Genomic DNA, 11,909 nt, shown 5'->3' with positions numbered 1-11,909 from the left:
ACACGCCTAACTTGGGCGTCGGAGTACCTTTTGCAGGTACATCCCCCTCGTCAAGAAGGAGACCGATCGGTTTACGCCAACACCGATCGGCCAACAGGAGGAGTTTGGAAGCGAGCGAGCGGCCCAGACGCGTCAGCAGGTTAGTCTCTCGGTCCCTAAAAGTATCTACCGAAACAATAAATATATATTATTTATTGTTTACGTTTTATATTGGATGGACGCTTTCTGGTTTATATACATGCACGCTGCTTCCTTTTCTTATTGCTGTTATATGTGTATAATATATATAATATATATAGCACTGGTATATAGGCAATTAGGTATGGCACTGTAATGCGTGGATATTATACTAAATATTAGTATAATAATTTTTAATATTATATATTTATAATATGACTCTTATATTTTATTTAGATTAAATATAAGAGAGAATTTAATGTTTAGTGATAAATATAATTTTTAATAATTAGAGAGTAGCCACAGCATCTTTAATTAATTAAATTATATTATAAAGATCACTTTATTGAAACATTAATTATAATTAATTATATATAATGTGATGAAATATACCCACAGGATTTTCCTTACATTTGTATGATTAATTAGGATAAAATATTTATTATAATTCTTAATTTTCCCACAAGAATTAGGAATGTAATATAATTTAATAGTTTTATCATAAGGTTAAATGAGTCTAATTGAGTAAGACTTTAGCCCACCGGCAAGTTTTATGTTAATAGATTCATTGGGGTAAAGACATGTTTTGCATTGGTAAAACATGATATTTATTTTAGTCTCAAATTTTGATAATGAACATGAAAATTTTGAATTTGCAGATTCTCAATCTGTGAATATTTCTGATATCAAGTGTGGTATTCCCGAATTGAAAGGAGATAATTATAAGATTTGGAAGGAGAGAGTTCTTCTTCATTTAGGCTGGATGGACATAGATTATGCTATTAGAAAGCCTGAACCACCGGGTATTACTAAGACTAGCAATTCAGATGCCATTGAACTTTATGAGAAATGGGAGAGGTCAAATCGTCTCTCCGTAACGTTCATAAAAACCAATATTTCCGCTGGAATCTGTAAGACCCATAAAATATATATATATATATATATATATATATATATATATATATATATATATATATATAAATTATATATTTATACAGATTAAAATATTTATAATTTAAAAGGTTGATTTATAATTTAATTATTTTTTAATTAAAAAAATTACTTATATAATAAATAAAAACTACTTACAATAAAATTATTAAAAATATTTATCTTTAATTTTATAACTATAATAATAAGAATAATTTTTTCTATCGTCACAGAAAAAGTGATCAGATACAAATGTTTTCTGTAACATCCCAATATATACGTCATGCATATATAATAAAGACGTCATCATGCATAATATAGGAAAGCAGTCAAGAGTTAATCATGGATTACAGTCATCCTTAGAATAGTACGAAATTTCCGACTAGAGTATTAGAATTTCTCCCTGGAAATTATGGGACAATTAAAAAATTAAACACTCAAAAGTTCTTTCAAATAATATGAGTCCTCGGAATAAAAGCTAGCAAATCTAAGCTGCAGTACTGCCGTCTCCATCAAGAGCTGTTCCCAAAGTATCCTCCCCGTCATCTGCTCCCATCCAAGTGGATGATCATCGCCAAAGAAACATACCCAAACAGCACATAACAAAACAATGCAAGGGTGAGCTAGATATAAAAAGCATGTTATCATACATAGATTCATATAAAAGAACAATTAAAGCATACTCATACGACATGTAAAAGTTCATCAATCATGGTAAATTGACATTACAAGACTTGTTACTTTATACCCCGACTTGTTACTTTATAGACCGACTCGTCCGGACTAGAATGATTACCGAGTTATGGCAGGTCTTGCACTCGTGGTGGGTTTATGAAATTTGGGCACTCCCGCCCTGGCACTACCGCCTTGTGAAACTTGGGCACTACCGCCCGGTTGAACTTTGGGCACTACCGCCTGGCCACAGTCACGAGGTTAATCCGTTATCACTCACCTTGGATCATGTGGAAGCACCCAAGACTAGGACCTCCTGCCACTCCTCACCACATGGTTCAATCCTCTCTACATGAGAAGAAAGACCATTGGAGTTTCAGGATGACCCCCAAAACTGAGCTACCATGTAATCATTCTATACAACCCCAAAACACCACCATGTATCCTCTCCTTGAGGATCATGGAATTACGTCCATGAATCATACTGTTACTTTGAACCTTATCCCAAGTCATGAATAACCAGATGCCCCCAATATCACATTAAATCCAACATATCTCATACATTCACATAAATCACATCACAGTATATATTTTCCAAACATTTTGCACATAATTCAATTCAAGAGAAAATGAACTTAAAACCCAACATTTGCAGAATACTATTTGGACGAGCGTTATCCGCCGAACGGTACTGAACGAACGCTATTTACCAATAGGCCGAACGCTATTTCACCGAACACACTATTAGGCCGAACGCTGAGATTGATACTTAGGCCGAACGCTGGGATCGAGTACTTGGGCCGAACGCTATTTTACAGAACACCATATTGGATTTAAACACTATTAGGACGAACGCTAAGATTGATGCTTAGCCCGAACGCTTGGATCGAGTTCTTAGGCCGAACGCTATTTCACCGAATACCATATGGACCGAACACTTCTAGAACGAACGCTGTGAGATCACACCATATTGAATTCAACATTGTTTGAACGAGCGCTAAAAGATCGAACATCATCAAGATCGAACGCTTACAATCTAAACCTCGGAATACGCGATTTAGGTCGAACGCTAATGATTACTAACAGATATCAAGACCGAACGCTCAAGATCCAAACTTAAGACTATAAAATGAAGACCGAACGCTCAACATTGTCGAAAATACTAAGTGAAGAACGAACGCTCATATTCAGTAATATACCAAGGCCGATCGTTTAAGATCTCAAACTTAAAATATCGAATTACGGCCTAACGCTCACAATCACAATTATTTAAAAACGAACGCTTATAATCCAAAGTTAACAATCCAAGTTAAGACCGAACGCTCACAAGCGAGAATACCTCATCAACACCGAACGCTCAATTGCTAATACCGAAACAAGACCGAACGCTAAAGATAACTGTAAATATCAATTTAAGGACAGACGCCTACAACCACTATTGAATCAAAACCGAACGCTTATTATCACAGATACATCAAAACCGACCGTTTAAGATTCCAAACCTAGGAATATTATTTTCATACCGAACGCTCATCATCGAACTCTAAGAATTTCCACCTTAAGACCGAACGCTCATTTAATCCACCACAACCGACCGTTCAAGTTTCAAACCTAAGAATCCATATTAAGGACGAACGACTGCAATCACTAATATCCAATACGAACGCCCAAGATTACTTCTTGTAAATACCACTTTAGGGACGAACGCTTAAGGTTGAAACCTAAAATACCGAATTGATAATGAACGCTCACAATCTGAATAATGAAAATTATTTAGAGTAAAGTTTTAAAAATTATTCATATTTAATTTCATAACTATAATAATAATGATAATTTTATTATTTTTTATTATCATGATGGATACATATGTACTGTTTTCACTAGTATTGTCTAATAGTAATATGATCAATTACTAAAATTTTAAACATGGATAATATATATGTATTATTTTAAAACTTAAGATTACTCTTAAAGTGATTTGATTGTTAATATAAATAGACTATGTTTGAGAGGGAAACAGGGAAATCACTATGGTAAGGCTTGCAATCTTTGATGGAATTGTTGAAAACTAGCATGCCTTACTCCACCAATATCAGACCCATGCTGTTTCCACAATTCAGTGATTCTTGGTTCTAGCAACAACCTTCACCAAAAGTAAATAATGTGCATGGCAAGTTCAATAATTTAACCTCTAATTTATCTACTAAATTAAAGCTAATACAGTTTCAGATTCCAACTAATAAACTGTTCCTGGGAGATAGTAATAGAAAACAGTACTGTTTATTTCGTCTGTGAAATATGGTTCCAGGGGTGATTGATCTAAACAGCTGCTGTAGGCTCAGAGTTGGAAAGGTCTTCATGATTCCTCATCCGACTCCAACGACGAGATCTTCTATGAGCCCGATTCTGTGTTCTTGATGGTTGTTTATTGGGGGAATCAGAATGAATTGTCTCTTCCAAAGGATGAGCATAACCAAAAACACAATCAAGAGGGTCTGACTCCCACAGCGTATCAGGAGCAGTGTTTATCTGTAATCAAACGTATACTTGGTCTATCATTTTAATCCGGTGGAAACTGTATCTTTTTATATTAGGCACAATAATTTGTTGTTTCCCTCTGCTACAAACAAGTACATTTTTTCAGAGTTTTAATTCTATCAAACTAAAAACTACTTTTAAAAAGAGATTATACATGACCATATTGTGCTGTTCTTTTGAAGCGAGATAAGGAAAATTTTGGCACAAAATCGACACTGATAAGTCATGAACAAACCTATATAAGATATCAAAACTCTATTTTCAATCCAAAACTCTTTAGACAACAGGTTTACAGGTCATTTTACTTACATCATCTTATTTATTTTTACCCAAAACTTGCTTCTTGCCTATAATTCCTTAACACATTTTATGAAGTCCTTTATTGCTACTGCTCTCCCAACAAGTCAGTAATTTTTACTTTGATTCTCGTTAAAAAAATATTTTTCAGTTTCTCAATTTATACTTTATATTTCCATTTGGTTTCTCCCCAAACTTTTTCACGCATCAAGTTGAATTGAATCCCGAAAGATTTTCCAATTTATCTTTTACCAGGTTGATCAGTATGGAACTCGTGTGTAAGAAATCATCATTTATTGTGAGTGAGACAACTAGTGAAGCTACAGTACGTCAGTACTATTACCCTTCCCCTCTAAAACTTTTGCAATGTTTGCAGCCACCAGTGAAGCTACTGTTTTATTTTCTTTAAAGAAAACAATTAACAAAGCATACATCGATATTTTGCAACCCATTGACATACAACTGAGCTTAAATCATGTTTATTTTTCCTTGAATAATACACAGTACTCAAGGAGGGTATGTACCTAACTTTATCAGTGTGCACAAATGAAGTTTAACAGTTACTCTCCCCTTCCCCAAGACATTTGAGAAGGTCAAAGCAAAATATACCCCCTGGTGTCCCCAACTCAGTCTATATATATCCTTCTATCCTCAAATTAGTTAGAAATTAGCATATTTGATTGCACTAAAAGCTTTAATTAAAGAACAAGAAAAGGGAAGTCTAAGAATACTTACAAAAAGTATGCTTCATCTCACGATTTGGTTTTTTGCTGTTGGTGACATTTTCAGACCTGCCTTGGGATTTATCATTAGAATCATAACGAGAATGGTCTTCGGATTTATCATAAGAGTCTTGATCATGAGTCCTACGACCATGGACTGCCTCGCTAAAGAAATTCCGTTATCTCCATCTTAATTTAGGATTATTACTCGAATCGTCAAAAATCCTCTCCAAATAGAAATGCTTAGATATAAGCCGCATCACGGAGGGATCATTCTGGTTTTTTGTCACCATTCTGAAATTTAACAATAATTAAAATGAGGGATCATTCTGGTATTTTGTCACCGTTCTGACATTTAACATGGACAGTTCCAATTGCAAAGATGATAATAATATTTCAAGCAAAGTATAGGCATAAACCTTTAACTGGTTACAACAAATAAAACAGGTTTTAATTCTCAACTCACATATTTCATAATTAACTGACAATGATTAGGATTTTTTGTACGTATTTATCAATCAAGTTAAAAGTGCTACAGTGGGTCCTGGTGTTTGCATTTGAAGCCACTCTTGCTCCTATTCTTTGTATAGGTTTAATTAATACAATTTAGACTTTTACTGCCCTTTTATAGTAAGTTTTGCTTTTATAACTATATCTTATTTTAAATATGATGATGGAAAACTGGAAACAATTGGACATAAAATCTCAAACTGTATCTGCCTAATAGGAGGCAACAGCTAAAATGACATTACATGTTTATTAAATTCAAATGGTAAAAAAAAACTGTTTTTTGATCAAGTGATACCAAAGACCAAAATTATGTTTGTAAATGCTAGAAGGAACTAAACTAGTAGAAGAACAGGAGTGGCTAAGCACTTCAACAAGATAACTAGAATGCAAAAGAGAAGTGAAAAACTTAAATGTGGAAAAATCTCTAGATTAATTGGAACAATTTCAACTGCCATCAAATTCTTCTGTATAAAATTTGACAGCTAGAACATTACAAGGTATCAGTTAAATCCCATAGCAATTTTGTTTGGACTAATAATAGTTCCGTTTTTAACCAATAAGTCAGTTGGGGGAAGGGGGATTTTGCAGTGAAAACAGAAATGAGTGTTTGGATTACCATATCTGGTACCAAACACTCATTTACACTTCCCAATGCACAAAATGGAGAAGTTATAACATTGCTGGATTGAAAGAAAAGCATAGGTTACTTCATGTGAACTGTAACACAAAAACACTATAATGGTCACCTTATTTTCAACTTACCCTAAATACTCCTATACCAAGTAATAATAAACTTTCCTTGCTTTTAATAACTCTTCACCATCATTCCTATCAATCCTAGACTGTCTTTGATATCATTTGAAAAAGGTTGTCTATATCCCTCCTTCTAATAACGTACTTTCTACTTCTATTCAGAACGTGTAATTGACACTTCACATCGATCTTGTTACACAAAAAAAAAAAAAAAAAACCTTTGCAGTTTTAATCAACCACCCACCTATCTACACAGCTCGTCACAGTGGACGAAAGCTAAGCTGAATTGCTCTGCTTATGACAGCATTTATTTTATTGCCTACTAAAGAACACGAAAGAATGAGATGGTAATTGGAACTTATCGCACAAATAAAAAATGTTCACAGTCTGAGCAACTGAGAGGAGAAAACTTACATATTCGTGAACTCCTTCTGCAGTAAGCTACCATCCATTGTAAGAACCTGATCTGCAAACGAATAAAAGCTTCTTCGACCTTAGTAAACTCCAGAGTAAACACCAGCTACTGCAAAAGGATAAGACAACTTACAAGACTAACGTATGAAGGCCTTAGTAAAACTGTAAAAATAAAAATACAATAAGTGGTTTCTCTTACCAAATGAAACGTAGACTCGAATTGGTGTACTGAAATTCATAGTAACTGCAATAAAGGTATAATGCTTATGGTCATACTAACCCCAATGAGAGTCTGCTCTGTCAGTATAATTAAAATATGAAGGACTCTTTCTGGTTATGCAACTCTAAAAGAAGAAGACAATGAGTAGTTTCTCTTACTGCCTGGAAGGTTGACTTGAAATATTTTTGCTTTACTGAGATTCCGAGTTGCTGCAATAAAGGTATAATCTTATGGTCATTCTAACCCCAAATGATAATCTGCTGAGACTATGGAAGAATAATAAAAATATACAGGAATCTTCCTGATTAGAATAAGAAGTAAGACACTGACCCCTCTCTCTCCATCATGATGTTAAGGTAATAGCTAAAACAGAAAGAACAACGCTTTCTGTATTTATTTCTTAGCTTCGTTATTCTTACAATCACTGCCACTGCTTGGATTAGTCACCAGTCCGATTACTTTTAACACATTAAACATACAATGACCCAAAGCCAAAAATTTCATATATTAAAGCAATATTCACTAAATCATTATAAATTAGCACCACAATAATTAAGATACTAAAATCACAAACCAATACACGCAGCTGTACACCCAGCAAGTGCACAAGCAGTAAAATCCTTCACACATCCCCTGTGGAGCGAGTTAAGCATATTATTTTCCGCAGGTGTCAAATTTTCCTACAAAAGAAAAAGACATATATTTAGTGATAAAGCCTATAGCACGGGCGTCTGTCAAGTCCATCATCAACTAACTTTCACAATGTGTGCACGAAAACCTTTTCAATGAAATTTGAAGCCACAGAATCATGTTCTTTTATGATGATAACCAATTAAAAGAAGCTGATTTTAACTAAATTTGTTCCAAATATAAAAGCATTTATCTGGAAGTCCAAATTGCAAACCCCAATTAAAATTAAGTGACGAAAACATTGAATCTGTGCTCTCAGACACCAGAATCAAGAAAAGTAGAGAGTGTAACAGTAAAACTCGGAATTAACCTGATCCGGGATATGCATTGACTCTGATTTGTTAAAAATGAATCGAAGGAGAAAGGAAATTGACATTGAAACAAAATAGGGAGGGAAATTAAAAGCCATAGCTGTAGAGAAACAGGGAGAAAGGAAGGGAAGAACCTTCTTGAACTCGAGAACTCTTTTAAGATCGAGCCATGCGTTAATCAAACTCATTACGTCACCTTCTCTTCTTGCTTCCTCTCTGTATCAGTTTCCCAGTATCAGTTTCTCCTTCTTGTTAGGAATAACAGAGTTTCTCAAAGTATCGCAAAATCTAAACGTTGTTGCAGTTAAGACTCGTTCTCCTCTCCCAAATGCTTGGGAGTCATATTGATTAGGATTTGAGTTTGGAATTCAGGTATAGAATTTTTTTAAATTTTTTTCAAAAGATATTCTTTATTATAATAAATATTTTATAACATGTAACTTATAGAATCATTAGTATTCATAATTCTTTTTGAAAGTAGGGAGCATGAGCACGAGCATTTGCAGCACGAGGATGATTGGTATAGAGAAGGGAGTGTTGGAATCATGCAAGACGCTAAGACATGTGAAGCAAGTGCATGCTCAGATCCTCCGTTCAAAGGTGCACCACTCTAATTCTCTGCTTCTCGAACTCCTTCTTTGTTGTTGCACCCTTCCTTCTTCTTCTTCTCCTTCAGCCCTTCACTATGCGCTTTCTCTTTTCACCCAAATTCCAAATCCACACACTCGTTTCTCCAACCAACTCTTCCGTCGGTTCTCTCGTGGCCCCACACCGGAGGGGACCCTCCTCCTCTATCGCCTCGTCCGGAGAAACGGTACCCTTCTGGACAGGTTCAGCTTCCCCCCTCTGTTGAAGGCCGTTTCCAAACTTTCTGCCTTGAATCTGGGCTTGGAGGTTCACGGCCTGGTTTCCAAGTTGGGCTTCCATGACGACCCTTTTATTCAAACCGCCTTGATTGCCATGTACGCGGCATGTGGACGTATTATGGATGCCCGTTTGGTGTTTGACAAAATGTCTCACAGGGATGTCGTTACCTGGAATATTATGATTGATGGGTACTCCCAGAGTGGTCATTATGACCATGTTTTAAGGCTCTACGAAGAAATGAAGATTTCTGGTTTGGAGCTTGATTCTATTATCCTTTGTACCGTGCTTTCTGCTTGTGGTCATGCGGGAAATTTAAGCTATGGCAAAGCAATTCATGAGTTCATTAAGGATAATGGTTTTCGTGTTGACTCACATCTACAGACTGCTCTTGTTAATATGTATGCGAGTTGTGGTGCTATGTATCTGGCTAGGGAAGTCTATGATCAACTTCCCTCAAAACATTTGGTTGTTTCTACTGCTATGCTTTCGGGGTATGCGAAGATTGGATTGGAGAAAGATGCGCGCTTCATATTTGACCAAATAGTTGAGAAGGACTTGGTGTGTTGGAGTGCCATGATATCTGGTTATGCTGAAAGTGATCAGCCTCAAGAGGCTCTTGAATTGTTTGATGAGATGCAGCGACGGAGAATAGTGCCTGATCAGATCACGATGCTGAGTGTCATTTCTGCTTGTGCTCATGTTGGTGCACTTGTTAAAGCCAGATGGGTTCATTCATATGCAGATAAAAATGGTTTTGGAAGGGCTCTTCCCATCAACAATGCCCTGGTTGATATGTATGCTAAATGTGGCAACTTGGTCAGAGCAAGAGAGGTATTTGAGAATATGCCAAGAAAAAATGTGATATCTTGGTCCAGCATGATCAATGCTTTCGCCATTCATGGGGATGCTGATAGTGCCATAGCTCTTTTCCATAGGATGAAAGTACAAAATATTGAGCCCAATGCGGTTACGTTTGGAAAACGTTTCTTCAACAACAGATTTTTGACAACAATTTGACAACAACACGTGTCTCACTGTCATTGGTTGTTTTTATTAAATTTTGTTTAAAGATTCATTTTGTTTTGGAGGGCATTTTTGGAATAATTTTCAGAAACTTTTTGGCGCTTTTCAGAAACCCTGCAAAAGTCTCTTTCCTCTTTTTCGAAACTCTCTTTCCCCCTCTGAAACTCTCTCTCCCCCTTTTCGAAACTTTCTCTCCCCCTTCACCGAAATATCCTTCAAAACTCTATCTCCGTCATTGAAGTTCCTTCCTTTGAAACTCTCTCTGTCATTGAAGTGGTGTCTCTGTCCACCGTTGTTCTTCCGTCGCTTGGGTCCACCAGTGTCTTTGGAGGAAGTCGTCTCTCTCTACGCCATTGAAGTGCTTTCTGTGCGCCATTTCTCCAAAGCTCTCGTTTTTCCGCTGGCACCGTTGTTCCTTCGTCGCTTAGGTGCATTGTTCCTTCCTCTTTGGTTAGCGAGTGGTTTTGTCACAAGCTCAGTACACCTATTTCCTTTAGCGATTCTGCAGTAAAACAACAGGGAATTCTCGTTCCCGAACCATAAAACCTCTCTCCCCTTATCATACCTCTCCAAACCAGATTAACCTAGGTTTCCTGTTACCAAATCTGCACTAAGTCAGCCACCGCTCACCCACTCTGACTCGGAAAGAATCAAATAACACCAAGTTACTGTAACCTCCCAATTAATCAGGGGATCCTAATATATTATGCTAGCTGCAAAGTTGCTTACCGGAGGGGTGATAAGGAACCCAAATTACGTTCAGCAAAAGTGGGCAGCAGCAGTTGGTGGTGGGTCTCTCCACCTGGAAGTGCTCCAGCCACCACCAGGAAACCTCCATCATCATCTCCTTAAGTGGGCTTGGCACTGAGAAATGGAAGGGGATGAAAATGGGGTTTCTGGTTTCTGGAAAAATCTGATGCGATTCTGTAGAATTCTGCAGAACGCGCGTACGTTCAATTTTGGTTAGTCAAAATTGGACGTTCGTCCAATTTGCTCGACCAATTAGTGGTCGGCCAAAATAGCATGAGCGTTCGGTTTTGTGTTCTAAGGTAACGAGCGTTCGCGTTCGTCCTTAGGTAAAGTTAGTAATATATTAGACATTCGTCCAAACAGTATCCAGTGAATTAGTGATTTTAGGCATTCGTCCTTAATTTAGTATTCTCATGAAGCAATCCTGAGCGTTCGGTCTTCACGTGGTATTCTTAGGTTGCAATCATGAGCGTTCGGTATTAATTTGATATTCACGTTCGGTTTTGATGTATTAGTGTGCGTTCGGTCTTAAATTGATATTCGTAAATTTAGATCTTGAACGTTCGGTTATAAATTGATATTCTTAAGGTTGGATCATGAACGTTCGGTTTTAGTGTATTAGAAATGTTAGCGCTCGGATAAAATTAGTACTCTCAGGATTTGATTTAGTACCGAACGGTCAGAATGGATTTAGTACCGTTCGGTCAGATTTTGATTTAATACTGTTTGGTTAAGTTGAGATCATTCGGCCAAGGTTCTAGACGTTCGGTCTGTACTCTATGTGTTCGGTTAAGTGATCTAGGTATTCGACGCAGACTATAAACGTTCGTCCTAATAGTTTCCGTCATAGGCAGCGTTGGGTCTCGAGGAGGCTTTATCTTTGAGCGTTCGTCCAAACAGTTTCTAGTTAATAGTATTCGGTTTAATAATGTTTGGTGTTTTAGTGTCGAGCCTAAAGAGATTGACTGAGTTTAATGGTCATGAGTTGTTTAGTGCAGCAATGTATGATGAACTGTTATGTACGCTTTCTAATAC

General features: G+C 36.6%; 1 long non-coding RNA gene and 1 pseudogene across 3 annotated transcripts; one reads left to right on the top strand and one right to left on the bottom strand.

Annotated features, from left to right (window-relative positions):
* Positions 1–4,172: 4,172 nt before the first annotated feature.
* LOC148202357 (uncharacterized) lies at positions 4,173–8,488 on the bottom strand. Of its 3 annotated transcripts, none has more exons than XR_015785050.1 (7): positions 8,369–8,488; positions 7,808–7,913; positions 7,392–7,442; positions 7,213–7,310; positions 7,014–7,122; positions 5,350–5,630; positions 4,173–4,308 (listed from the first exon to the last, which is right to left on the bottom strand). It is a non-coding gene; the product is annotated as an uncharacterized LOC148202357 (long non-coding RNA). The 3 variants fall into 3 exon arrangements; XR_015785048.1 differs by having other exon boundaries at positions 7,213–7,257; XR_015785049.1 differs by lacking the exons at positions 4,173–4,308; positions 5,350–5,630 and having other exon boundaries at positions 6,427–7,122; positions 7,213–7,257.
* Positions 8,489–8,679: 191 nt separating this feature from the next.
* Positions 8,680–10,118, top strand: LOC148202356 (pentatricopeptide repeat-containing protein At4g14820 pseudogene; annotated as a pseudogene).
* Positions 10,119–11,909: the final 1,791 nt, after the last annotated feature.

The sequence above is a fragment of the Vigna umbellata genome, chromosome 3 (genome assembly GCF_029865625.1).
Source record: "Vigna umbellata cultivar VRB3 chromosome 3, Vumbellata_1.0, whole genome shotgun sequence".
NCBI lineage: Eukaryota > Viridiplantae > Streptophyta > Magnoliopsida > Fabales > Fabaceae > Vigna > Vigna umbellata.
The sequence above is the reverse complement of the archived record's forward strand: the minus strand, read 5'-3'. Positions and strand labels throughout refer to the sequence as shown.